This window comes from Prinia subflava, chromosome 9 (assembly GCF_021018805.1).
Source record: "Prinia subflava isolate CZ2003 ecotype Zambia chromosome 9, Cam_Psub_1.2, whole genome shotgun sequence".
Classification (NCBI taxonomy): domain Eukaryota; kingdom Metazoa; phylum Chordata; class Aves; order Passeriformes; family Cisticolidae; genus Prinia; species Prinia subflava.
In genome coordinates this window covers 23,091,165-23,119,154 of record NC_086255.1, presented here as the reverse complement: position 1 = coordinate 23,119,154, position 27,990 = coordinate 23,091,165, and positions in this window count along the sequence as shown.

Sequence of the window (27,990 nt, the reverse complement as noted above, 5' to 3'; positions counted from 1 at the left end):
ACATCATGGGTAGATTGCAGGTTCAAAGAGAAAAAAAAAGTTTTGAAAAGGTTAAATACATTAACAACCCACCCTTCACCTTACTGATGAACATCATCTGGTCTAGACCACAATAGTTTTTATCAGAAACTTGAAATCTTTGCCTAATGTATAAATTCCCTTTGAACGTGAAATTACTTTAAACAGAAGAAAGTCAGCTTAGGATAGACTGATTTCCTGATAGTGGACTTAGTAGCTGAGTATTTATTCTTTCTTCATGACTATTTGCAGAAGAAAGAGAAAAACTAATACCTAGTCAAGTATAATATTGTATATAATCTTTAATAATTTTTTTCCCGCAAATTCCACCCAGTCCACCTTGGGTTAGTTGCAGAACTGTGCCATAGAGGGAGGAGGACCATTTTCCCGAGCCCTGTTTCTTCTCCATCACCTGCTTAGACCTTGGACCTGCAGGCCCAATTGGTAGGGGTAAGTCTACTTTGTTTCCTCTATCAGGAGTCCTACGCTTCCTGGAGGGTGGAAAGCAGGCTTGCAAGGAGAACACACTTAGTCTAATTCCATTTTTATAGCAATGAGAAACTAGTTGGGCTGAAATTGTAGAGATTATAAATATTGTGTTCTGCATTGTGCCATCCGATTTCAAGCAGATGGCTCAGTTTATTCAGCAGATGTCTGGGTAGCATGATCTATTCCAGTGTTTGGCTACAAATAAACTGACAAGGCTGACCAATCCTAAAGGAATTCATGAAAACTTCTCATGTTCAGAATAGTTCTCAACAGGAATATTTATATATTACTAGCTTTCCCATGTAAATATATATATTACTGCCTCCATTCATGATCTCATGGCCTTTTAGACATATATTAGCTTTTCTCTTCCAGAACAAAGTGCCATCATCTTTGAAAGTCTCAGCTGCAAAATGCAGGAGTGAAAATTATGCTATGAATTTTTTATGATCATATCCTATTTGGTGTAAAGTTCAAAGGTCTATAAATATTCAAAGACATGTAGGATTCTGCGGAATGTATTTCTTGGTTGTATTCAGATCTGATAAAAAAACCATTTGTGACATGAACTAGAAACAATTTTTGAAATACGTTGTATTCCCTGCTCATAATGGTAGATAAGAACACAGGACAAGAAATTTTCAAGTCTGTATACTCATAACTTTTACTTTTGAATTAAATAAATTTCTCTGTAGGACTGCTAGCAGATGAATATTTTCTTTTTTATGACTGAGCTGAAAGCTACAAAAAAAAATAGACACCGCCAGTAACCAGGAGCTAAGCATATAAACAGAAGGGAAACAGAACTTCAGAACGAAGTCAGCAGAGCTCTATTGACAGAAAATTTTCTACCAAATAAAGATCTGATCAGTCACCTAAAAATTTCTTTCAGTGGCAGAAGTAGCATCTCAAGAAGGAACTATTTATTTCAAAGAGGTTAGGATAAATGATAGTTACATTTTCATCATAATAATAACAATATTGATTAAAAAACCTTTCCTAAGTGTTTTAGAACTTCTTGTATTCCAAGAATCTAAAGCTTGACGTTTTTGTCCACACATTTGATTTTGCCAACTTTCTTTCATTGTTGTATTTTAGAGTTTGAGAGAAACACAAAAATTTTAGTTCAGCATCTGATGTAACAATTACAGTTTGTAAATGACTTAGTTTCAGAGCATTTATAATTCATGGCATTGGATGTAGCTAGAATATAAATGCAGATATTTTAGAGAATCTGTATTTCAAAATGTTTAAAGTTAAGCGTATTTTTAAGTTTGTCAATGAACTGGTGCTTATAGCTATCATACATTTTGCTTGCAGAGGAATCAGAGCTTTGGGAATAGGAAATGGGAATCCCTACAGTATCGAAAACATTACTTGCAATACAACTTTATATGTTATTACATTTGTGGATCACTCATCTCCAGAGAAACTTGAAAACAGAATTGACCTAATAGATATAATGCCCACACCTACAAAAGTGCTACAGGTTTACAAGAATCCCACACAAAACCTAAAAATTTTCCTCCTGAAAATAAATACCAGGTGTAATAAAATACATGTGCAAAATTCTCTACAGGCTAAATAGCACCCAAAATTCCAGATATTTTACTCTGATGAAAACAAAACCCCCATTTCAGGGCCATGCTAATGCAGTCAGGTTGCTTCTGGGCTCACACCTGTGTTTCTGCAAGATTTGTGCTGTGATTTCACACAGACCTGGGGTTCTGCACTGCATTGCATTGCACAATGAACACACACTAAAGCAATTTTACAGGCAAGACAACCAGGTACCTATGGGTTAACAGGCACTTAAGCAATGAGGAACAATTTATATGCAAATTGTTTTGGATCTGAGACTCTTAAACTACAGCTCAGGTGAAACTGAAGTACATGAATCCCTTTTTTGAATCCAAACCTCTATGTCTTAAGCTTGTCAGATCTACCTGCAGTGCACAGCAAAGCAACAACTTATTGCCATAAAAAGCTCAAGAGAAAACTATTTTGCAATAGAGAAACACTGCAGTGAGCCTGAAAGTGAATCAAATTAAAAAAAAAAAAAAAAAGGTAAGAAAAAACAAGTCAGAAGCATAAGACTGGGAAAGGAATAACTTTCTGCAAGAAGCTGCTGCAAAGCAAAACAACATGAGTGAATTACAGTTTGCCAAAGTAGCTTAAAGCAGCCTTAAAGAAGCAGAAGTCTGTCAGTGAGAAAGCGTTTCCCTCCAACTCTGATCGTCAAGTTTAAAGCTCTAGGGCTGTCACCAAAAGGAACACAAGTTGTTACACCACAAACAGAGACATTTTTAACTCGAGCTACATAACAGCCTTGCTTTTCAGTGACAAGGTGTTTCATTCTGTTGCACAGAGGCTCACTTTTAACTACCAGAGTACTTTTATAGAGCTTGCTAGTTTAACTTGTGATCAGCCTTTTAGCCATGAGCTACTGTCTCAGTGCTCATCCTTGCCTCCTTGCTTTAAATTAACTCCTTAACTGCCACTGTACTCAAGTCAAAGCACCTCTGTTTGAAAATGCCTTAACTTAACACTGCAAGATGAGAATGATCTCGGGTGTGCCCTAAGTAACATTCCTGGGCAGTTTTTTAAGTTTCAGCCCAGAATTATGTGAGTCTGTCATGGCACAGATTTTACCAGGGCACAACATATTTAACCTTCTCTTGAGAAGTACTCAGAGGATGACACTATTGTTAAGACTTGAGCCTGAAGTGAGGTAGCCCCAGAAGGAAAATAAAATAAAGTAAAAAATAAACATAGCTAATGATTTCCACAGTCATGTTTTGAACAGTTTGAAGACTTCTGTTCCATCTGATCTTTCGATCAAGCTATGAAGTCCCGTTTTGCAGCCATCCCCACTTCACCAGTATCACACCACAGGCAGAGAGTTCTCATTTCACCCTGTGGGAGTTCTCACTTTCACTGGGATAACATGAGGGCTTGGGCTGTCCTCAAGGTCACGGAGGTTTCTAAAAGGATAGACAGGAATCTAGAGGGATTTACCAGCAGCCTGACAATCAGTGATTTTGGTGCAGGTCAGACTATTAGATGGTCCTGAAAATCCCAGTTCAAGCCTGTTTCCAGCTGTAGGCACCTAAATCTCCTTAAAATAGGGTTGCATAAGAGTCACAATAAGGTCATTTAAGGAGATCAAGTAAGCTTTAAGTGGCATATGGCTATAAAAACAACAAAACCAGCTGTGAAATGATAACAACTTTGGACATGAACTACAATAGTTAGGATGCTTTTAAACTGCCCTTTTAGATAGAATAGAGATTAATAAAACAACAGCAGTAAACACAATAAAAAGTTATCTTCTAAGTAGAAATATGTGATCAGAATTTTAAAAGTCACAACAATGAACTTTTTCTTCAAAAGAAATAATTGCACACTATTTTTCATTTATTTAGATGTTACTGAAGAAATTGTCTGGACTGAATATTAAAGTAAGCATCAAATCACAAGTTGGCCAAAGAAACTCTGTGCTGATGAGGTTGTAATCTATGTTCAGGAAAAACAGCTCTGGTTATCCAGCAGTTCTCATAGTCAGTGAAGTCTTTGGGTTCTACAAATAATGTAGAGCAAAGTCTGGACAAAACTTGGGGTTCCAGAGTACTCCCCACCACCTCCAGGAGCCAGTCCTCAGCTTTTCCTCTTTGAATGATGACTCCTACTACTGTTCAAGAATTCCCTTCCCTACCTTCCCCACCTCAGCAACCTTTTCTCTCCACATACTCTGGGCTGCTGGGCAAGCAGGGAGAGTGAGAGCAGAGCTGGCTCTCACGCAGAGGAGGAGATGGAGGAGTGGGCAGGACAGACATGAAGGTGTAAGGGACAAGGGAGACACAAGTGAGGGCACAGGGACACTCCCCTGCCCAGCAACTGGTGCTACCACACATCTCAGCCTCCCAGGGAAGAACGAGAGCAGAGCAGCTGCTTGAGCTGGGTGGTACTTCAGGCTATTTTCAAAGCAAGGACAAGGCTGACAGTCTGATGTTCTAGGCAAGTGACTTATTTCTTATTATTATCACTGAGACGAAGAGGCACTTGAGGAAAACAGTTCAGGCAATAACCCTTAAACAAATGAAAGTGAAATACAGCATTTCAACAATTAATTCCAGTATGGTCAGCAACAAGAAATCACACTACTAAATTAATATAAGAGATAATTCTATGTATGCAATCATATTTTCATTGTCTTCTTATTTACTGAAATTTTTCCATGAGATAGGGAGAATTGTAAGTGCTACTGAGACACAGAGTAGGCAAGTGACTTACACCAGATGATAAAGGACCGGTGCAGCTAAGCCAGAAGTGGAAGCCATGGAATCCCACACCATGACAAAACGAGGTATCTGATGCTTCCCATCATAGTGCTCTCACACTGGCCTCTGCTGACTTTGTCTTGGGGCCTGAGCAAAGCAAACCAACTCACCAAAATGATCTAGTCATCCTTTTCTTTCAGAGTTTATAAAAATATATCCTATTTGTTAACCTTCACTGAGCTCAGCTCTGCGTTCTACCAAAGGCAGAAACTCAGATCCAAAGAACCCTTCTGTGTCAACTGGCTTCATTTGAGTCAGAGCTGCAATGACCATGTCATGAAGAGTCACATAAAATAAATGCATTTTAACTACCAGCAATGCTACAACTTCAGATGAGCTGAAGCACACTAACAACAAATCTTTTCATTTCTGAAGGATTTACATCTCACCTACTACTACCACATGACTCTAGATCTGTGGAGTAACTATTTTAGAATGCCTTTTTTTCCCCCCTAACACTGTAGTTTTGTAGATTTAAAAGTTCAGCAATTCAGCAGTTTTAAACTTCTTGGATTTGCCCTAAAAAACACTACAGTTTTGGAGCTTTAAACTTTCAGATGAATAAAAATCAATCCCAGTTTGGAATTAAATTTACGAAAATGTTTTTAATGTCTAAGGGTTACATAAGCAGCCATTACAAGAAGTTTTATCTAATCCAGGAGTAAACCAATTCCATCCATTTCCTTCATTTATGTACCAGAAACTGCTTTCAGCAGCTTTCAATGTCCCTACAGCTACATTTATGTATATTTAGCTTTTCCTTGTGTTTACATAAAATTCCTAATTATTTTGCCATGAAGTTTCAATTCACTTCTTCATCAACATGGAAGGTCTCAGATTTTGATAATGCAACAAACTTGGAGGAAAAACCCCCAAAGTTCAGAAAAATGCCCTTTCTGGTCTTACGAGCTGCAACTAATGAACTCTTCCCTCATTGCTGATCACTGCTGCTCTGTTCTGCCCATACTGCTGTTTGTACAGTCACACTGCAAAGGAGAAATGATTTATTTATTTAAGGTCAGAGACACTCTTTACTTTTTTTCGAGGGTTGAGTTTTTTGCTTAGTTGTTTTTCTAAAACCAGGAACCTTTTAGTTGACTGGTTTGCAGTTTAATTTCAAAAGCTGTGGTAGCAGTGCAATTGAAAAGGCAATGAACTCCTGCGCTGAAGTGAATGTCTGGAGGCAGAGAGAGGTGGGAATGTCTAATCTGGCTTCCTTCCCAGAATTGACATGGCACAAATATGTTGTTTTCAGTGAAGCAAAATGTTGAGCCTCTAGGTAAATATTCGTATTTATTTTCAGTAAAAGGGTAATTTCTAGTCAGGCTAAGTGTCTACTGAAGTGTGTAATAATTAAAAGAAGACTGTAAAAGATAGAAAAGTTAAACTTTTTTTCCCATAAAATACTGCACTTATAAATCATCAGCTTGATTTGAAACAAATTTCAAGGATCTCAGCAATAACTCAAGTTTATCAGAGAGGTTTAAAATCCCAGATCTTCATGGGACTTGGAAAACTGGAGCATTTTTCAGAAATCTAGATCTATGGTAGTTTTAGTTTTCAGAAAAATATTTAAGACTCAATTTTTAAACATTGATTGACAGCTTGACAACTAAAAAACCATGGGTTTAGAAGTTGTTTTGAAATAAATCTCAGTTTTGTTTCGAGATTTTTTTAGCTATCCCACATGCATGATCTATGTAATTCAAAAATACAGCCGCAGATGAATATTAAGAATTGTTATTGTAAAAAATATACACAGCGTAGCCTCCTCATATGCATCCAGTTTTGGATAATCTTATTGAGAGGTGTTACAATTTATTCTTCCTATCTAGAAACCTGAAAACAATAATCAGGCAAACAAACACTCAAAGATGCATTTAGCACTTATCAAACTGCTCAAAACAGTGTACAAACAACTATAGAAATCTGAATAAAGATGCTATCATTTTTATCAGATAATCGAATAAAAATGATTTGTAATTTTGGTTTTGTAAACATACACACAATTACATTTTCCCACTAACTACTTCTAGTACAAGTGTAGAACAAAACATCAAATAGCACAAAGGCTACAGCTCCAAGTGGAATCTTTAATGATTCAGTAACATCTTGGCACAACTACCTGAAGTGCAATATTGTCAAAATATATAAATTGAGGGGTTCCTCTGCCTTCTCTATACAGTCTACAGGTGCCTTGCAATCACTTGATTTGAATGAAGCCTCAATCTGATGACACATTCAACTCATTGAAGTTAAAGTGCTGCAATCCATTAAGCTTTGTCTAAAATGCAAGGCAATTATAAATAATTGTTTTTAATTTTGTTGTATAAAAGTTCCTTTCATTTGGCTGGTATGTCATGACAATGTACTATGCCACTTCCATTTATATTTCTTTTACTTCACTTACTTGAATCTGTCAGGACCCATGGAATTCAAAACAAACTGTTTTCTAACAGGCCTGCTTCTCCCACACTTGCTCCAGCTATCGCTTTCTAACTAAAACAACACTTAAATGAAAAGTTATGAAATAAAAGAATAATTTTAGCTTCCTTTAATGATATTTTTGTACCTCTAATACTAAAAGTATTGGAATGTTTAAACATCAATTACTTTTGTCAAAAAACTCTTTATGAAGTTCATATGAAACCCAGTTCCATTGAAAAAAACGATAACAGGAAACCATTTATCTCTAGTGACCATTTTCCACACAATCTAACTCATTTATTTTTAGTTCAGTCCATTTGCTTCTGTGCTTAAGTATCTAGATTTGATACATAAAATGAACAATTTTCAATTTAATTATTTCCAAAAATCTGATTTATTATATTTTTACCTCTAGGGATGTTTTCTTTATTATTATCTGGCTAGTAACAAATCCAACACTAGGTTGGAAATTTCTTCCCTTGGAACCCAAGATGTTTGCTCTACATTTCCTGATTGTAATGGGAATCAGATCATCAGTAATTATACAATCAAATATATCAATCAGAAACATGTCCTTTCATCCAATGTCATATCAAACATTAAAATTGTAGTTTAAATTCAAGAAATTTGCAACATTTCCCCAGAGTGATTGAACTCTCCCGCTCACATTTTCAAACCAATTTTTATGAGTCCTTCAATGGCAGATGCATACAGAAAAATAGTATCTTAGTAAGGAGATGCCAAGATCCCCTCTGAACAGGAATTTCCAAAGCCTGCTCATGGAACCACAGCAATCATAGAATGACTGGAAAAGACCTCCACGATCATTGAGTCCAGCCTTTCTGAACAATTATTTTGATTGCCAGAGAAATGGCTGGTTGAGCATTTAAGCTCATGAAACGCTGCAGTGCAAACAGCCATGTGCTGATGGATGTGCACACTTGCAGGGGTATGAACTTCAGCTGTCCCATCTACTCCTGGGGCATTTTCTGGCATCACCTGCCTCTCTAGGTTTCCTGAGCCCACCTGGAAGCCCTGAGCCCTTCTGTCCTTTGTCTGGAGCACTTTAAGAGTCTCTGCCTTTTCTGGCCCCCAAATTTCAGGACTTCTAGAAAATTATTTATCTTAGAGATTCTTATTCATCTTTCAGATCAGATTTGAAAGCAGGCAATGGGGTTAAAAATTAACAGCGGGTCATTGGCAGCCAGACACAGGCAGTATGGATACCTAAACATTCCCACAGAAAACAAAATTAAAATCTATATAATTAAAATCTATATAATGTGGGCTTATTGATGGTTTCAGTCAGGATCTCTTATTACACATCTATCTGTGTATTTGATACTGTTCATGAAATTTTGGCATCAAGGCCATGCTGGTCTAGCTCATTACCTTCACTGGAAATAGCTGTACACTGCTGAGAAAAAAGGAGGTCTTCCTGTATCAAAGAGAACTTGTCAGGATCAGAAAAAATAAAGGTCTTATATTCTAATCTAAGCTTATTTTAATATACAGCTAAACAAGCAATTATCTTGAAATGGATTGCATTCATTATCTATTTCTAGCAAAATCACAAAAGAGAAGTAAAAAGGTGGAGATGCCATAACCAGGATGGCTCGGGCTCAGCCCTGAGTGAGCAAATACAGGAATCCTGAAAACCAGATAAAGGGGCACAAGCCAACATGTTTTTATGCCTGTCAGCCAAGTATTTATGCATTTTCCATCTAAGGTGATGAGTCTATAACCTTGAGGTGTAGCACAGTGTAACCATATTGTATTTCCACACAACAAGATCTTTGAACTTCTGCTGAACTCTGCTCAGGAGTTTTCTACTGAGAAAAGAAACTCCATTTGCATCGACCCTCCTAGCAGCTACTCTCTTCAGAGCAGTGGGTTGTGCTTTCTTGGCAGGCCTAGAGAGACGACTTTTTTTCCCACATGGTGTTTACATAAACAGAATGAGCTGTAAACTTCCAAGACCATAGATGTTTTCTTAATGAACTTCAAAACACAGTTTTTACAGGTAGCAATGGTTCCAATAATTCCATATCATCTGTTTATCAGAATATTTCATGTTGAAATATGACAAGTTAAAGTGATTTCCCCTACATATTTAATGATCAGGCACAAAATGCTGATAATTTTGTTATGTGAAACCAAACTGGCTCCTGACTTACATCTACAGCAATGACTGAAATTGAAGCAATAAAAATTACTGGTTTTAACTGTAATTCTATTAATAACAAAACATTAAATCTATATAAATAATTTTAATTTGATTTTATTTGTACATTTTAATAACTTTTTCAAAAGAAAAGCTGACCCTTTCTGGGTATAATTTGATGTTTTCCTTTGCTGCATTGATTGTATATGTAAGTATTTAACTCAGTGGTTTTACATGATGACTTTATGTTTACTTTATTTCTGATGTTTAGCTACATTATCTAGAAAATACATAAGAAAATAACTTTTCAAGTTTGGATAAGGGTGGGGTTAGGTTTATATGTATCAATATTCAGATAGAAAGTGGAATCTGCTTAAGATAAAACAATTTGAAATTTTATTTGTGAAAGAAAGGTGTTTTAAATAGATCTGGTTCCTTAGAAACTTGAAGTATTAATAAACTAATTTTCACTGTAAATGCAATTTTACTAACATGAGTATTTTTCTACATTTAGTGATTTAAATATATTGCTTCATTCTTCCAGGACTTTAAGACACAGATTGGAAGCTGCAGGGGAATAACTGTTGCTTTTTCTGTTCTCCCAACTGGATTTTAATTTTGCAATGAATTAATTATAAACTACCTGAGAAAAACCCAGAACACTAAAATATTCACATGCATGGGGAAGGCACTGTCTCTATCAACAGCTGGCTTAATATTTCAACAAACTAATTCCAAAAAAATAACTTTGGCAGAACATCTAGGCTGCTCTTACTATTTTCAAAGGAAATTTGTTTTAATAGTTTTCAGCAAATATAGTCATTATACAGATTATTTTAAATTCTATGTGTATATAACACTATTTTTTGAAACTACTAAATACATGTTTAGAAAGTCAATTAAGATGAAAACAGATGTCTTTTTTATCTACCCTTGAATGAAAAATGTAACATCTGACTGCTGTACTCCTAAATCTTGGAGGGAAATCCAAAAGGGGTTACATTATGAACTATGACAAACCCATTGGTCAAAAATTAAATCCACAAAGTGCAATATTTAATATCTTGTATTTACATAGGTAGTCTTTCCTCTCAAAGAATCCTGAAGTACTTTGCACACATGTTTGAAATATATCATCACAAACCTTGAGATTCATGCAAGAGCTTAAAGAAATCCTGTAAAACGTAGCCACTTATCCAGCATCTCTTTTTCACCACATAACTATCAGCTACTTGTTCAACAATTCTGAAAAGCAAATTCAAAAACTCTCTTCCACTAGCAGCACAGGAAATTAAAAGCACATCACAAATTACTCCTGTCCTTGCTACAACTTAAAAGTCTCTCTGGGGCCACCTGACATACCCTTCTTTGATCTCCTCTTCCCCTTGTAAACCACGTAGCCCTTAGTCCCCAAATTAAAAACATACTGCTTTTTCATCTGCAGTCTCTGCAATGGTAGCTAATGCATTGATTCTGTGCCTTATGGCATTGTCAGCTTTATATTGCTCCTATTACACAACAACTTACAAAATTGTTCAGTGGAAAACCCTTCTCCATCTTTATTTGTGTGTGATGACTCCACTGCACATGTAGATTGAAAAGTTCTGACTGGTTGACAGGGATCCTTATCACTTATCTATTTACCCTGTCCTGTATCTGCTTCTTTAAGAAAGTAAAGTGAGTCAGAGATTCACGGATTTTATAACCTTAGCAGTGAACAAATGGGTTATAACAGGTATTGTTGCACAGGACTCTATTATGCTGTACACGTACAGCAGTTGTCACTCTGTCCTTTCCTCTGCCCATCAAGTCTACAAGCTCATCTCCTGCAGTGGCCCAACACCTCGGCATTCATCAAACACCTCAGATAATTACAGGGTGTGCAAAATTTTCTCTCAGACCCCTGCAGCAGCTGAAATCTACTTATAGTTATCTCACTAATTCTAGTGACAGTGTAGATTTTGGTCAGGATGGTTTTCAAAGTATTACCATCTGAGTGTAAAATGTAGGACGGTTGTGGCTTCACACACGCCTGTAGCCAAGCACTGCACACCACTCACTCCCTCATCAGCAGCCCTGGGGAGAGACCAGAAAGGGTAAAAGCTTGTGGGTAGAGATAATGACAGTTCAATGGGGAAAGCAAAAGCTGCACACACAAGAAAAGCACAACAAGGAATTAATTCTGATTTCCATGAGCAGGCAAGTGTTCAGCCATGTCTGGGAGGGTAGGGCCCCATCACATCTAATGGTGATTTGGGAGGACAAACACTGTGACTCCAAATGTTGCCTCCTTCCTCCATCCACTTTATCTACAGAGCATGATGCCACAAGGTCTGGAATTATCCCTTTGGCCAGTTTGGGTCACCTGTCCCAGCTGTGTCTCCTCCCAGCCTCCCATGCACCCTCAGTCTCCTCACCAGGGTGGCAGCACAAAAAGCAGAAAGGCTTCGGCTCAGGAACAAAAACATCTCTGCATTATCAGCTCTGTGATCAGCACAAATTCAGAATGTAGCCCCATACCAGCCACTGTGAAGAAAATTAACTCTATCCCAGCCAAAACCAGCACAAGGCTGCACAGTGCCTTGCTCTTTTCTTAGAAAGAAATGGGGGAAAAGCAGGACACTTTTCTGGCATCACCTGCTAAGCAACAAGCACATTTGCAGTTCTCATGCACTTCTTAGTGCATGTGATGCTCTAGTTAGTCAGGTACTTCTTCCCTACAGTCTGCAAAAAATATGCCTTTAACAGAAAAAAAAAAAGAAAATGACAAAATAAGTTAAGATTTCTTCTATTTCTTTTTAAAATTCCACTGAGATACTTAATAATACTAGGCCTTTACAAAGTAAAGATTCAAGTGTTTTGAAAGAATTTTAGCAGAGCTGTGACAGAACCGACCAAACACAAGAACCAATCATTAGGCTTTCTGTAGTTCTGCCTAATATTTGGCACGATCCTGCATTTCCCCAAAACCCTCTGGGCTCAAGACTAATGGAACAGTTGCAAGTATCTTTTTTGAGTCTTGCAGTGATGAACCAAATGTTATTTTGCTTTTTAGTATTTGACTTTCCATCTCAGGTCAGTGCTCTAACATCAGTCAGACTTGAGAGTAACTGGAAGTGACATAATTTGCAAAATATACCCTGCAGCACAATGAAAATGATGTAGTTAAACAAAAACAAACAGTCTGCTGGGTAATTGGGAGCTGAACTTATTTATTACAAATTGAATGACTCCACAGATCTACTAAAATGAAGCTTCTGAGGATAACTAGCAAATACAAAGGCATCGCTGATATGTGCAGTGTGCTATATTCTCATTTCTCACGGTGAGCTGGGATCATCAAGAGACTCACAAAGGAGCTCCAAACTTTGTTTCCCACCTTGACTGACCCAGTTGCTGAGAAGACCCCATCAAAAGAACAGAAGAATCAGGGCTACCTTTCTCCTGGCCTTACAGGGCTGTTCCAGCAGCTGAAGCTTGCTCAGCTGTCAGGAACAATCTGTTCTGGCCCTGCTCTGTGCATGAGAGGGTGGAGAGGAGGTGCTGGGAGCAACTGGTCTGGCGTTTAATAACTGGAATATGCTCCTATGCTCAGGACATCCTTCACTGGTCCGTTAAATTGACCACAAGGAAATCATTCCACACGTACAGCTCGAGAAATCTCTTGCATATTCTGACTTGATTATAATTCAGGTAGTTTTTATACAACAAACTGTTGACATTGCCATTTCTTTATTCTATTACCCTAGCAAAATGGTTTTCACTTATACCTCTGTTTGCAATGAATTTTCACTTTGAAAACTATAACCAGTTTCAAATCAGAACAGGTGACTTACAAACACCTACAAACACACAGAGAAAGCTGACAAAGTGAGCTCTGTTTCATAGTGAGACAGTTAAGTCTTAATGGAATGAAAAGGTAATAGAAAACAAACCAAAAGAACTCAAAAATTTGGTGAGATTCTATTTAATACCAGGACAGAAGTTGTACTGCCAAAAAACTTTTTGTCAAATAAAAATAATGGAACAAAAAAGAAGCCACCAGTCAAATGAAACTACTGGCAAAATTATGACAGTTCTGTGCTATGGAATATTTTAATATAAACACCATGCTATTTATAAAAAGCTAACAAAGAACTAATGATACAATGGAGAAGGAATGTAATGCTGAGATATTAAGTGACCAGTCAAGAACAGGTTCCTGTATCGTGCTAAAGTTTTAATCTACAAAGGTTTTTATTCCTCAGAGTAGTTTAACCTGTCTCTCAACAATTTCTGTTTCTCCCCTTGCTATGCTGCTGCTTTCTAATGACTTCTGTTCTGAGCACAGCATGTTTTTGCATATTTCTTGAATATTTGACCAGTAATGTTGCCATCCTCAGCATTCCATTCACTTGTAACAAAGACATCCCAAAATATCTTGTGCTGGATCTTTCTAGAAAATATTGCAATAGTTGGCTTTGGATGAGAAGATTTTTCCTGACCATTAAGAAAAACGAGAGTGTTCTCCATGTGAAGGTATATTTGCATTGGCTGTATTTAAATATAGGTCCTATTTACACCTCCTGATTTGAGTCAAGTAAATTTCATACAACTTTATGCAGGTGTTTAAGACACCTGTTAATTTTCACACAAATGAAATAGAAGTGGGTAGATAGGCAGAATCCCTAACCAAAATGCAGATTTACTTTTTCTCAACACCAGCGCACATGCTAGCTCTGATATTTAAGATCCCCTTTGAAGTTAGTATACTGATTTAGTGGTTAGTAGTAGTAGTAGTAGTTAGTAGTTCTGATTTAATATGCAAATGACATTGAGATCCAGTCTTAAAACCAGTAATATTCTAGTCCCATTCATAGTGCATACCCAGGGAAAAGAATCTCTCATAAAGGAATGAAAAAGTGTTTTGGATTAGGGTACAAAAAGAATGTTGTGCTTCAGTTGTTAAATGTTTTCTAACAGAAATCTGCTATGGTAATTTCATTATAATAGTTCAAGGGATTTTCTCTAATTTTTTTTTCTTGCTACTGTATCTACACTGTTAACTATGAAGCCACTTAAGAGCTGAATTTTAGTGTGAATAGGCTACAAAGCAAACTACTGCATGTTATCTTTTTAAAAAATATTCTAATATCAAAAAGGCAAATTTATCCTCCATTCTTTAATGTTATTTGATCAAATTCAGATATGGTGTATGCAGGTTGAACTATATCTTTTGAGAAAAGTTAGTTTCATTTCCTACTGGTACTGGCTTTAGAAAGACAGCAGCTTGAATTGTTGCACTTGGAATAAACTTCTGCATTCAGCAGAAGATGAGGGAGAGAAAATAGAATAGGCACCAGCTGAAATCCAGTGACAGATATAAACTAGAAAACTAGAAGGACTAAATCTTTTGATCAGCAGTTTTGTTTGCTGCAAAAAAAAAAGTGTGAGAACCTCTCAAAATCTTTTTGACTGCTTTCCAATGTTTCTCAGAGTTAAGTGTTTCTCAGTGAAGGCCTGCTTTAGGGAACAACAGTGTTTACAGCTAGATGAAAGGTGGCAAGACCACAGAAGCACAATCATGTGAGTCAGAAAATTATTTTGGATTCACCGTTTACTTGCCCTGGATATATTTATCTCTGTATGAACAATATCTCATTTCAATGATGACAAAGGAGATGCATTTGAGGCTCACACCAGTATTCATTCCATAACGAACTAAACTTAGTTGTGGTGCCTGCAGCTGCCTCCTTCAAGAAACTCTTAAAACTTACGTAATCCTGTCATATTTCTTCTTTTCAAAGGGAAAAAACACCCAACATATTCATAAGTTCACCACACTATGTCAAAAGTATAAATCGATTTTATTCTCCCTCCCTCTTTGTTAGCCACACTTAACCAGTCATAGCACAAAAATATTGCCATGGTAACATATAGTGATAGAAACAACAAATAGCAAAGACATGGAGAGAACATCATTTATGTACAGTCCAGAGGCTTTTACTCACTTGAAACATTGTTAAAAGGTTCCAAATAACAAATTAAAATTAGCAAATTTGCAATAGCAGAAGAGAGAAGAAGAACTCAGGGATCTTTTCAAATAATACTCTTTCCATCTTTATGCACTTGTAACCCCATTTCTCTTATTCTCCCCTGCTGTGGAATGCAGAAACTTTCTGTATCTGCCACCTGGTATGTAAATCAAAAGTGTTCAGGATGTTGTATACTTTCCAAAAAACTGGAAATGCATTTAGTTGTGAAACTATAACATCTAGGTGAGAAAACCATGCCTGCAGAAAGCAACATAGTAACTGATATTTTTTATGTGGAAAACAGATCTGCCCAAGAGCTGATATGCTAGAGGGCAGGGCAAATTCTAGTGAGATTTATCCATTTTATAACCAAAATGTAACTCAGAAAACCAATTTCTGACAAGCCATGATGGCAGCTCGGAAGATTGCTTTCACTGTTGCTATTCAAGGAGAGAAAAATGGATGTTTGATCTTAATGAAGATCTTCTGAAATCAGACAGGTCTTAATAGATATAAAAATAGCAGCAGAGCAAAAAAAAAAAAGAAAATAGTAGAGACAAAATGCAAAGATCGCTTCATAGGTTTATCAGGAACCATGTCCAGCCAGGGTGTAGATGTGCAGAGGTGACACAGACATTGGATGCATCAGGTTAGCACGAGATAACAAACCCATACATTTGGGTGCCTCGGTGTGGATTTCAGGACAGCAAAGCACTGTTTGTGCTAGGACTGCAACACCCTGCAACCCCTGATATCTCTCAGCACAGATTGCTGAATGGCTGCAGGGCCTGCAAGGGTCAATTCGGCACAGAGGCCTTTCTTTAGAGGAATGTTAATTGCATGGTGGTTTCTGTGTAAGGCAACAATCTCACTGCTGCCACTGAATAAAAATAAAGCAACGCCCAAAATATTCCAATAACTAACAGACTGGAACCTAGTTCTGTTGCCATTCCCATTATTTTTTTTCAACTCTAACACTTTCAAGATATAAACTAGTCAGTTTTAACCAAAGATCATACTAAAATTCTTCTCATTAGTCTTGGATCTGAACATCAATACAGAAGAAACACCTGACACCAAAGCCAAGTGTACTACTTAGGGATATTCAGAAGTCATAAAGTTCCCAAAACTGACAGAAATCTTTCTCTCTCACACACTTATTTGCTTGCTATGGGGAATAATGATTTCTCAGTGGGTGGAATTGTGATGTTTGACTTGGCAATGCAGTGGAAGCATCACACTGCTTATAATGAAGGCCCAAAGCTCTGTTTCTATTATTGGTAGCTGGTTATGTCACCAGAATGTTCTCACATGTCAAGAGCAGGTGTCCCCACTGCTGATTATAAATAAAATCATTAGCAGTCAGAATTTGGATTTAAAATTAAAGAGGCAGCAAGTGACTAACTCTTGCACCTCCAAATAACAGAATGTATCTGAGCTCACTTAGCTGTGAAAAGTAAGTGAAAGTTCTGTCAGAACTAGAGGGAGGAGAAACCAAATTTGAATACAAAAAAAACCTAGCTGTGGGAATGAGAAAGAAAGGCAGGAATGAGAAAACTGAGAGAGGAGACTGAATGGAGAACAAAGGATTACTTAAATTCCTTCAGTATAAAGTTAAAAGTAATGCAGATACTGAGTGAATTCCAGACCCCTTAAAATCAGATGCAGTTCCTAAAATACAAGCCCAGATGTTTGACTGATGTGAATAAATGCAACTTTATTGGCCCTTAGGGAACAGGATCAATGTTTACCAGCTGAGGTTTTGGCAAATCCACCTTCTGAGGTTCAATCAACACTCACAGGTTCTCAGGTCAGCGGACAGAAATTTGTAAGATTCATTCCCAACCTACTGTGATGACGAACAGATATTTTTGAGGTGATAAGGAGATCATTGCTCACCACAATCATTCTTCACTTCATTTTTCATGCTAGAAAATTCTACATATTAACATCACCAAATCCATATTTTGCAACACTGAGGATTTCCACTGAATCCTGCCTACCAGCTTCTTTCTATGACATACCAAATAAGTTATGTGCATGGTACAGCAGAATGAATTTCAGATAATTATTGGCTTCAAAGAAGTACAGTGGATTTGTATTATTTTAAGAAGGAATATAAGATCGGCATCAACAGGCCTATAATAAGACATCTTCTAAATGCATTAGTACCAGAGATCTGTCCTTTATATCTTGTCTGTAGTCTAATATTGGCTTGGAGTAACAATTACAAGCAGTAAGGGAGTATTTCAGTCTCACACACTGATTTAGCCCTTGGACTGTGTCCTGAGAATGCAAATTAGGCTACTGTTTGAGTGAATGACATCTGTGCAACTGGTAAAAATGCACATGAATCTGAACAAATACCCCTGACTTCTGTCAAGTCAGCAGCAATTCATTAGGAACAACAAGTAGCAATGAATTCTGAACTGAGACACTGAAAGCATCAAGTCCTGTGGCATCGTTACCCAGGCCTTATGTGCATAGAGAAGCCTGATGTGATGGATGGCAAAGTGCTATCAGGATCAACTCTCTGCTAGTTCCCACAGCACATCTGATTACTCCCCAGAAGGGAAATCACTCTGTGTAACATATTTCTCTGCATATTACGGGGTTTTTTTTCTCTAACTTTAGATTTGTAGTAGAGGGAGTGGAAAATGGAGAAAATAATAACTATTATGCATAACAGGTGAAGGGAGATGAGAGAGTAGAGGCACTGTTAGCTCCTAAAGGTGGTTGTTTCTATCGGGTTTTTTTCACTTTCTTGTCTCCATCATAACCAATAAAAATGTATTTCCTGAAAGACAAGTGAAGAAGGCGTATGGAACATAGCAAAACAAGGCTAGGCTTCTCCATGACAATGTTTCCAGGTAATGAAATATGACACTAATTTTAATTCTAGGCATAAGTCACAATAACCAGAACACATACTGGATATCTGAAAAAACTCCAAAGTTGAGCAAAATACTTGTTTTGATATTTATAGTAGGAGGTAGAAACATTTGGTTAAATAAAATTTTGCTAGAGACAGTTGCATATGGATTGTTCTGGAACCAAACTTTTTTAAAGAAAACATTGCAGCTGTAGTGCTTTGCCATAAGGAAACCACAGTCATTTAAACATCTAGTACAGACAGCAATGTGAATTGAATACTAGCAACATCTGGTTGGAGACATTTTGTTTCTATAGTTATTCCTAGTCAGTTTTTTTAGCACCTTGAGCAGGTGCTAGCCATCCCATTTGAAAATCAATGCCCCTAATGTAAGAGGCACAACCTGAACTTCCACTGGAAAACTAAGTTATGCACAACTATTTGTGTTTTGTCTCCTTGCACAATCTCAGGAAGCACATTTTGCATGACTAGGTAGTGTTGAATTGGGCACATCATTAAGTAACACGTCTTTGCAACCCTATTTAAAGCTCTACCACCACACACACAAAGCTTATAACCTAAATAAATGCATATAACTATCAAAACAACACAGCAAACTTGCTGAGTCCTCTGTTCTGGCTGCTTGAGGGACACTTCAAGTCCTTCATGCCAAAAGCATAGTTTTATTTCTCCAAGCCTCCAAGGACACCAAGAAGTGAAGTGCTTCTGGAGAATGAGAAGTGGGGAATGCTACCACCCTAAACCTACAATATTTGAACTACTGAAGGCTTTGGAATGAAGGGATACAAGACACCAAGGGAAATACCATCATTAATGAGTCCAGAACTGCCTCATGCACAGCCACATGGAGAGGCTGCAGGATATGGAACATGGTGCAGCTTCAGGGTGAGTCCCAGCTGTCATTTGACTTGGAGGAAAATCCCTAAGCTTTTATTTGGCTGTAGTCAGGTTTTGGGCAGAACACGCCTAGGAGCATCCATGTATCTGAGCTGTGTGTAGGGCCTAAATTCTGGTCTGGGCTACTTCTCTAGTTACAGAATAATGAAAGCAAACAAAGACAAACAAATCTAATGGGTTTCACTTATAATATTAAAGTTGCTTTGGAAGCACATGCTTTAGTAATCCAGCACAAGAAGTTCAAGATATAAAAATGTCACTGATTTTCAGCTAGAAATGTGTAACCTATGGTGCCATAATTTTGATAATGAAAACATATTAAAAGATATTCAAGAACAAGTCGAATGGGATCTCTCTAATTTCCTTAATAAGCCTTACTGATGATTTGCAGGAGAATCTGCAAGCAGATATTTCAGACATGCCATCAGTCTCTATGCTTAGCTGCACACTTGGGCTTCTTACTGCTTTAATTGAAACATTGAGTCAGAACATTGTTGGGGTTTTTTCCCTAAATATATTAATTTTTTTTTTTTACTTTCTTAGGGTCTAAGTACACTCTATGTAGCAAGAATTAGGCTAAGTCTTGCTTGCAGGCTGACAAAACTCATATTCTGATTGTCCTTCTAGCAATAACAATTGTTCTGTCTAATCTTCTGCAGCTAATTCTGGGTTTGCTCTTGTATGTTATTTTATGTGTGAATGACATGCTACTGCCCATCATTACCAGGTACATTAATAAATAAACAAGTATCTACTTTACATGCATGCATTTGTTAAAGGACTTCATATTAGCATCAGGGATACTCCACTTGGCACAGACAAGAAAAGATACTCACAGACCACATTTTAAGATGTTTTAAAACTCACTTTAAAGATGCAATACTATTCTTTCAAAGGCAACATTAGTACTGAATTGCAGAAACATGACTTCCAAATGACACCAAAGCTCTAAGATGACCCACTAACACTTCAGGAAGAGACACAATCCTAGGGATAGCATGAACAAACCCAAATGTAGGACATCCTAACTGTACCCTGGGAGTACTGGAACTCTGCAGGGTCTCCAGACCTCCAAAGGTTTGGGCACATACAAGGTGTAATAGCCTTTGCAGTAACATTCTCTGGTCAATTCTTGTTGATCTGTTGAACTAATCTGCAATTCCTGAAGGCCTGTCTGGCTTCCAGAGCAAAACAGTTCTTTAGAACTGAGATCAGGACCCTCAGAGGTGGCCTCTTTCAGCCAATGAAAACAAAATGCAGCTGCAAATTTGGTTTAGTTATAGTAACTGGAATGCAGAGCTATTGCCTCAAGCTCTTCAGAAGAAAAAGTAATGGGCAGGCTGACACTTCTCTGTTGTTTCTTACAGCAGTCTCTTCCCTGTGTGGTACTGCCTACCTACCTCTCAGCAAAAGCAACCATTCACACCCATCTGCAAAGAATGAGTTAAAGGGTATCAGCTAACAGAAATTCCTGGAACTATAGACCTACACGGTTTATTAAAGAGTATTCACTTTTCTGCTGCTAATGTTGCAAAGAAGAAAAAAAAGAAGTGTTAAAATTGCATATGGCATCTGATATTGAAAAGCAGTGTTCTTCCTGTTTCTTGCATGTGGTCTGTACCTCTTATCCTGAAGACTTGAGAACTGCACAGCAGAATTTCTGACTCACATTCCTGAGCTCCTGGAAGCACCTGCAGCCCAGTGAAGCTGGAATAAATATGTTCTAAAGTAACATCAGTAAACTTATTAAGTGACCTCTTTAAACTCAAGAGTCTAAAAGAAAAAATTAGCTTGTCAGGTGTTTGATTCCAAGCTTTCAAAGTTTTTGTGCATGACAATAGTTTCTCACTATTTAAAAAATGCTTTATAGTAAAAAAAAAAAAAGGAGTCGCACACATTTTTTTGTGTTTTCACATGGGATTTGCTCATTATTTGTGTTAGCAAATGAGCAAAGGAGAAATATCTTTGCTGCAAATCATATATTCTCACTGAAACTATGCAAGTAAAACTTACCCTTTTTGACTGAATTACAGTAAACATCACAAGAAATTCACTTGTTCTCTTCTCATATCCTCTTCGAGAATAAGTTTTTGAGTTAGCCATTTTGTACAGAAACACAACAAAGATCTTATATAGGCAGGAAAGTATTCCTAACTCATAAATATAACTTTTGGACAAACTGAAATTGTTCTCAGAAGCATATCTCTCAACAGTTGTTAGGTGTTTTTGTGGTTTTTTAAAATTATTTTTCAAATGCTTCTTCTATTTCTCTTTCTTTAATACATCAGAATAAAAGGAACAGATGTTACCATACTTCAGCCAAAACTGAAATAAGCCCTTATGGTCAGGTCTAGCAAGCCAGGAAAGATATCACTCCAGTGGAAATAATTCCAAAATGGGTAAATGAACACAGGAGCACATAAAACTACACAAAAAGTCTGCAGGACAATCCTCTTGGTAGCGGACATATCTGACTCTTATGTACTTTTGTAAAGAATGTCAAAGTAATTTTCATTTTCTTGTCCTCTCTCCAGGCAGTCTACAGGCCAAGTGCCACCTTGACTTACAGCAATCCAAACCTACAGAATGGCCAGCAATTCTGGCATAAAAACTGGCATCAGTACTTGGCATCTCATGGTAAAATAATGGCAGATCTATAAAGGATGAGGTTTGCTCCACAACACCAAATTTTTAATTGTCTTCACAGCCCAATTCTGCTTCTTTGAAAATGACTTTGTAGGACTCATTTAGTCTACTCTAGACCAATATGCCCAGTGTACAAACTCTTCCATCACCCAGTAACTGTCACCACCATGAGCAGAAATCTGCAAGTTAAGCAGGTACTTAATTTCATACATGTGCTGCTCACATCACTGCTGGCAATAAACTGTTTTGCAATATCAAATCAGGGCCTCAAAACACAGCTATTCCAGCAGCTGTTCTTTATTACCACCCATTTATTGTTGTCTACTGAGAATGTCAAGAAATTTCTGTCTGATTGTAGACAGGGCAAAATAATCCTGAGCAACATCTTTAAATAATGCTGTCATGTGCATAATGCCCCTTCTTTTTCAAGATTGATCATACCTAGCAGTTATTCATTGGAATTTAGTTAGATATCAAGTTCTTTGTATATAACAGTAGTAAATAGACTCCCATGTCTTAAAACCATAGTTTTGTTACTTAACACAGCAGAACTGAAGAGAGTCAATATGTGGAACAACCTAAATCTATGGAAAGATGTTCTGGGATGACTCTGCTTAAATAGGGACGTTGACCAGATGACCCACGGTGGTCCCTTCCAATCTGACCCATTCTGTGACTCTGTGATTTTCATATTAATAAAAAATGCAGAGACAAAAGCAGCATCAATATGCAGATTAAAAAGAGGCAAAAGAAAAACATTTGGGGCTTTTTAGGCTAAACCTGACTTGAATCTACAGGAGAAGACTCATTAGATTGTCTTCATCTGGTTGCTTATGCCATGCTATTTCAACAATATGTAGCTGAATAGAAAAAAAGAGGAAATATTGGAAATATTTAAGCAGAAAAGCTCAATGCTGTGTCTAAAAGACAAAAAAGCCTCTCTCTTTTTTATTCTAAGTGATAGCATTTAAAGGTCCATAGAATATGAATGATGTCTGGCTGTCTGCTACAAGCTGCTTCTCAGCACTGCAATCATGGAAATAGCTTTCCTATAGTAACCCTACAGTGAAAGGCTGAAAACAACTTTTATTTGAAGCAGTTCAAGCCTCTAAATGTTTTTTTACGTACAAGACTATTAGAGGTCAGTTAGTTACTGGTGTCTTCCTGGTTTTAACTTGCTTTACACACGAAGAACTTCTAGATCAGCAGTAGTCTAATGTGCACAAAGATGCACACAATTTATATATTTCCCCCAGCCCTACTTAGCTGTGCAGGGTGAGTGCTGAGTTACCCCTATACTGTTTAGACAAAAAAGTTGGGAAGTCAAGAACAAGGCCACAACTATAGGGCACTTTCTCAACCTAGATCAATAAATCAAAAATTACATTAGCAAAGAGATGAATGATCCAGACATGGATTTGAAGTCATAAACCCTTTCATCCTAAAGTCACCAGATCTTTCTTTTGAGCTGTGCAAAAACTGGTACTATCTGTTTTCTTTTTGGTGGCCCCACGAAGGGAGTTCACAGTCTCAGCCAGAATGTTGCCCCTGTCACTAGAATGTCAAAAATCTAACAACTAGATGAAAATACAGACTGAACTGGGACAATCAGTTCAACAGGATGGCCGTATAAAGACGGATACTACGTGGCAAAAAAATCAGAGGCAGAGAAAATTAAGAACTGCTCTTTTTTCCTCCTCTGTTACCACACTTTTAAAAGACAGACACCAAAAAAATTAGGGCAGAAGCTGTAATTCTGGAAATGACAGCAGGGGCAAGAGCCTCTGTTAAAGATTTTAACAACAGTTCACAGCTCCACACTGATTTTTACCTTTTATTGGTACCAAGAGATTTACCTTGAATTCACATTGCCTCTGTATTTATCTTTCTTTCCCATTCTTTATTTCAGACTCTCCATTTGCTGATATGTGTTTGTAGATTATATTTCATTGCAGTGGATGTGGTTTTGTCTGTTTGAATGGTCTGGCAAAATTCAAAGAGGCTTATGGTAAAAAAGAATAGAGTTAATTAACTATTATCTGTAGTATACAACCCTTCTGCATGGAAAGGTCCATCAGTCTGATTGGCTCTATATTGTAGCTTCAGTAGAAAACTCCATAAAAGATTACTAATTAAAGCCAATTCTGTAAAGTAGACTTAAGTGTTGATCCAACACATGAATTAATCACTTATACAAACTTGTTCTGCTGGTTTAACACGCTTTCAAGGTTTTGACGCTTTGTTTTCTCAGCTCATCCCTCAAGCTGGACAGCATCTAGCCAGCATTTTGGTTAATTCCAAAGAAATTCAATCCTTCTGACTTGCCAGGCTGAACTCAAATTTCTGTGACAAATTAAGCAGATTGTAGGTCTGCATCAAAGAACACAGAATTACAGTCTCAAGCTTCAAATGAAAAGGTAAGAGTCTGGAGACAGTCTTAAAACCATGGGTTGGTTGTCTGTATTAGAGATCCATGAAGGAAAGCCAGAATTACGAGAAAGTTCACTGAGTAGAATGAGTGTCACTATCAAACAAAATGAGCGAATTTGCTTCATGTTTTGAAAATAGTAATTATATGAAAAAAAACTTTACCAGAACTGCCTTTCATGTGTACATCCACAGATCTGCTCTCCTGACTCTGCATTCCATAGGCTGGGCTGGCAGAGGTGCAGAATGTCCTTTTGCTCTGGCACACGTGTTCTCAGAACTTCCATGACACGTAAGCTCAGTGTCCTACATTTTCCAAATTACTAATACATAAAGATAGGACTGAAGCATTTTAAAAACAAAAAACCCCATACTCATCAATAAAATAGCTACACACACTGCAGGTCTGCAGGCTTTCTTAGAGCCCCTCTTCTAAATCCAGACCTTCCTCCACAGTTCCAGACCTATCTATCTCTTTCTGTATCCTGTTGCACTCTACATCATGTGTATGTATAAAACACACAGATACATAAGAACACACATAAATCTTTTCTATAGAGAGAAATCTCCCCAAAGGCAGCATCCTGTAGACTCTAAATCAATTTATTTTAATCTAATCTTCATCTCTAATGGTTTTCTTGGCTGCAGCCATCAAGGAAACATCCTGGCAGGTGGGAAAGAATGAAAACATATAATGTTTGTTTCTAGTGGTTCCTTGCACCATGTAGTTTTGACTTTCCAGTACAGAAATGCCTGCAAACTCCGTGAAATATGACTGGGCTTGGAACTGACCTCCAACACAAACTTACATCTGCACAGCTGAGAACTCCCTAAAACATGAACATAAAGATGTCAGAAACTTCTTAAAACAGCTTTAAAAGTCATTGAAACAAAGTTGAAAACTGAACTTTTCTACCTAAATACAAAGCCAAAGTGGAATTTTTCCATATAACCATTTCATCAAATTGAAAGCCTTTTCTATTTCTAAGACTTTTCCTTTCTTGCTCAGTACACAAGTTTCAAGTCACCCAAATTGGTTTTCTATTAGGAACTAAGACCATGAGCCCCTAGGAATCTCCATGTATTGTCAGATTTTTGCTCCTGTTGCCAAACTTAGTGCCTTACTAATTGCCTGGGGCTACAGTGCTTTGCTTATAGAAACAAATTATTTTCTTGATGGAACAGCAGGATTTGCACCTGCAGAGACTCAGCTTAGGCAGTCTGGCAAGCAGTCAAGTGGGCAGCTGGGGAGCCTCGCTGCCCAGCGGTGTGCAGGACGGCCTCTGGAAAGCCAGGACGCCTGTCAGGTCACTCTCAGCTGGTGGGCAGCTCGCTGGCAAGGGGGCTGGCAAAAAACCAACACTCCACAACAGCTTAGCCTATGTATCTCCTAACCTGGCTTCTGCCAGTAACCCTGCTGAATCAACACACCGATTAAAAAAAAAAAAAAAAAAAAATCTGTTCTGTGACATCAACATTAAACAAGAAATGAAGTACATCAGAAAAAAGCCTTTTTAAAATGCTAACCACAATTTTCCTAAATCCCTGAGCCCTCAGAAAGAAAATCAGCTCGAGGTTAAGTCAACGGAAAATAACTGAGAGCAGAGCAAGAAGAAATCCCCGGCAGTACCCTGGTCATGTGTAATATAATGTCTGCACCACATTGGTCAAGGTTGCTCTGGGGCTTGTTCTTTGAAAGGCCATGGCTGTAATTCACATTCATTCACACACCTCATAAAATTGCAGAGCTGAGTTACTAACAGTGGTAACCACTTATTCTTTTGACCACTAAAACAATAAAAAGTCAGTTTGATTTTAATTTATTAACTGAAAGGAGGTTGGTGGTCACAGATTAGTCCTCTCTGGGAGTCACTGCAGAACCCAAGCAACACAATAGCTGAGCTACAAAACCCTGCTGATGGACAGATAAAGTAGAACAGACACCAAAATCTGCTTGTTGCTTTAAGTCACACTCCAGAGCCACAGGCAGCTTTCTATCAGAGGGTCAGATCATGCCAAACAAGAATGTGGATATCACCACATGAGAAAAAGGTTTCATCTCAACTATTACTTCAATAGGTTTGCACCTGGCCCAGTTTTTCTCTTTTTTTTGCCAAATTGATCTGACTGCTGTCACTGGCAGGAGAAGAGAAACTACTTATGTTTTTCACTGAGCTTTCTGGTCGGCTTCTTCTCCCAAACCAGACCTGTGCAACATATTCTGACTCGAAGAAGCAGCTACTGAACATGGAATTTTCTATCACATTTCTTACAGAATCATTGTTAGATCAAATCTCACATAAAATTAAATGCTGAACAAACAAAAAAGTGAATGAAAAAATAAACACAACAAAGATTAAAGATCCCTGTTAGTTCAGTTTTAATTTCTGAAAGTGCTCTTAATAAACACAGGAGCAAGACTACCTAAGTAGTGTCCCTAAAACCATGCACACTCTCTCTCAAGAAAGCAGTAATCCCACACTCAGCTCTTTATTCAGCACTCAGGTGCTACAAACACATTTGAATTTAGCCTGTAAAAACAGTGATTGTTGATTTATCAAAACAAAAAATAAATTAGGAAACAATCAATAGATAGGATGAAAAATAATAGAGCAGGTTTTTCAGTCTCACTCTCTTCCCTCCCCTCCAAACTGGGTCAACCAGGAATATACGCCAAGAGAATGTGCTTTGTTCAGATCAAAAAATCAAAGTTAGCATCAATCATTTTGATCACAAAGTGGTCCAGCTACTCCTCAGCCCTCCAAAGCTACCATCTCGTGTCTCCTGAAATAAAATGCCTTTGCTCAGAGTACATTCAATAAGAAAAGTGTATGGCCAAAACCTGACCTCCACATCATAAGAATTAAAAATTAATTCCAAGACACATGGGTTTGGGTTGCATTGATGGGTTATATTCACCGCAACACAAGGCAACAAAACCAACTCACAACACAAACTGTTTTCTTCCACAGGTACTTGAGCAATGCTGTTACAAGAATCCAAAGGCATTAACAGAATGGAAAATAATCTTTACTATTCGGCAGCTATTGGTATAAATCAGAGTTCTGAATTAAGAAACAGAAATGAGGTAATTTTAAGGAAAGCTTTTTAAAAGTAAACAAAAATATGTGAAATAAGAATGAAAAGCATCTGGGAACATTCTAGGATTTATAAACCTTCCAGAACACTGACATTTTCATCTTTGCCATCTCTGTCAAGTGCCTTGCTCTAGTATAGCTTCTGATTAGAAAGCCAGAATGGGACAATTCCAGATATTTCCACTTGCCAATCCTGCCACATGGTGACTGTTCAACAAGAACTTTCCTGGTTCATGTGGTGTTCTATGAAATATAGAAGCTCTTTCAAATAATCACACATACACACACAAAAAAGGAAGAATGAAGATTTACTATTAAGAAATCAATAAAAACTTGAATATTTCAATGCAAAGATTTCATGTCAAAGATCTTTTGAAACCTCTATAAACTTTTTCCTTCTGAAAATATAATCACATATTATCACTGTAGACATGTTTTATGAAAGCCGGTTCCTATTTTTGACCCTGACAGAGCTCTACAGAGAACTCATAAACAAGGAGTGTCTCCTTTCCATACCTCAATCTACTTTTACTTTAAAAAAAACATTGTAAGTCGCTTCTTTAATCACATCTTTTCA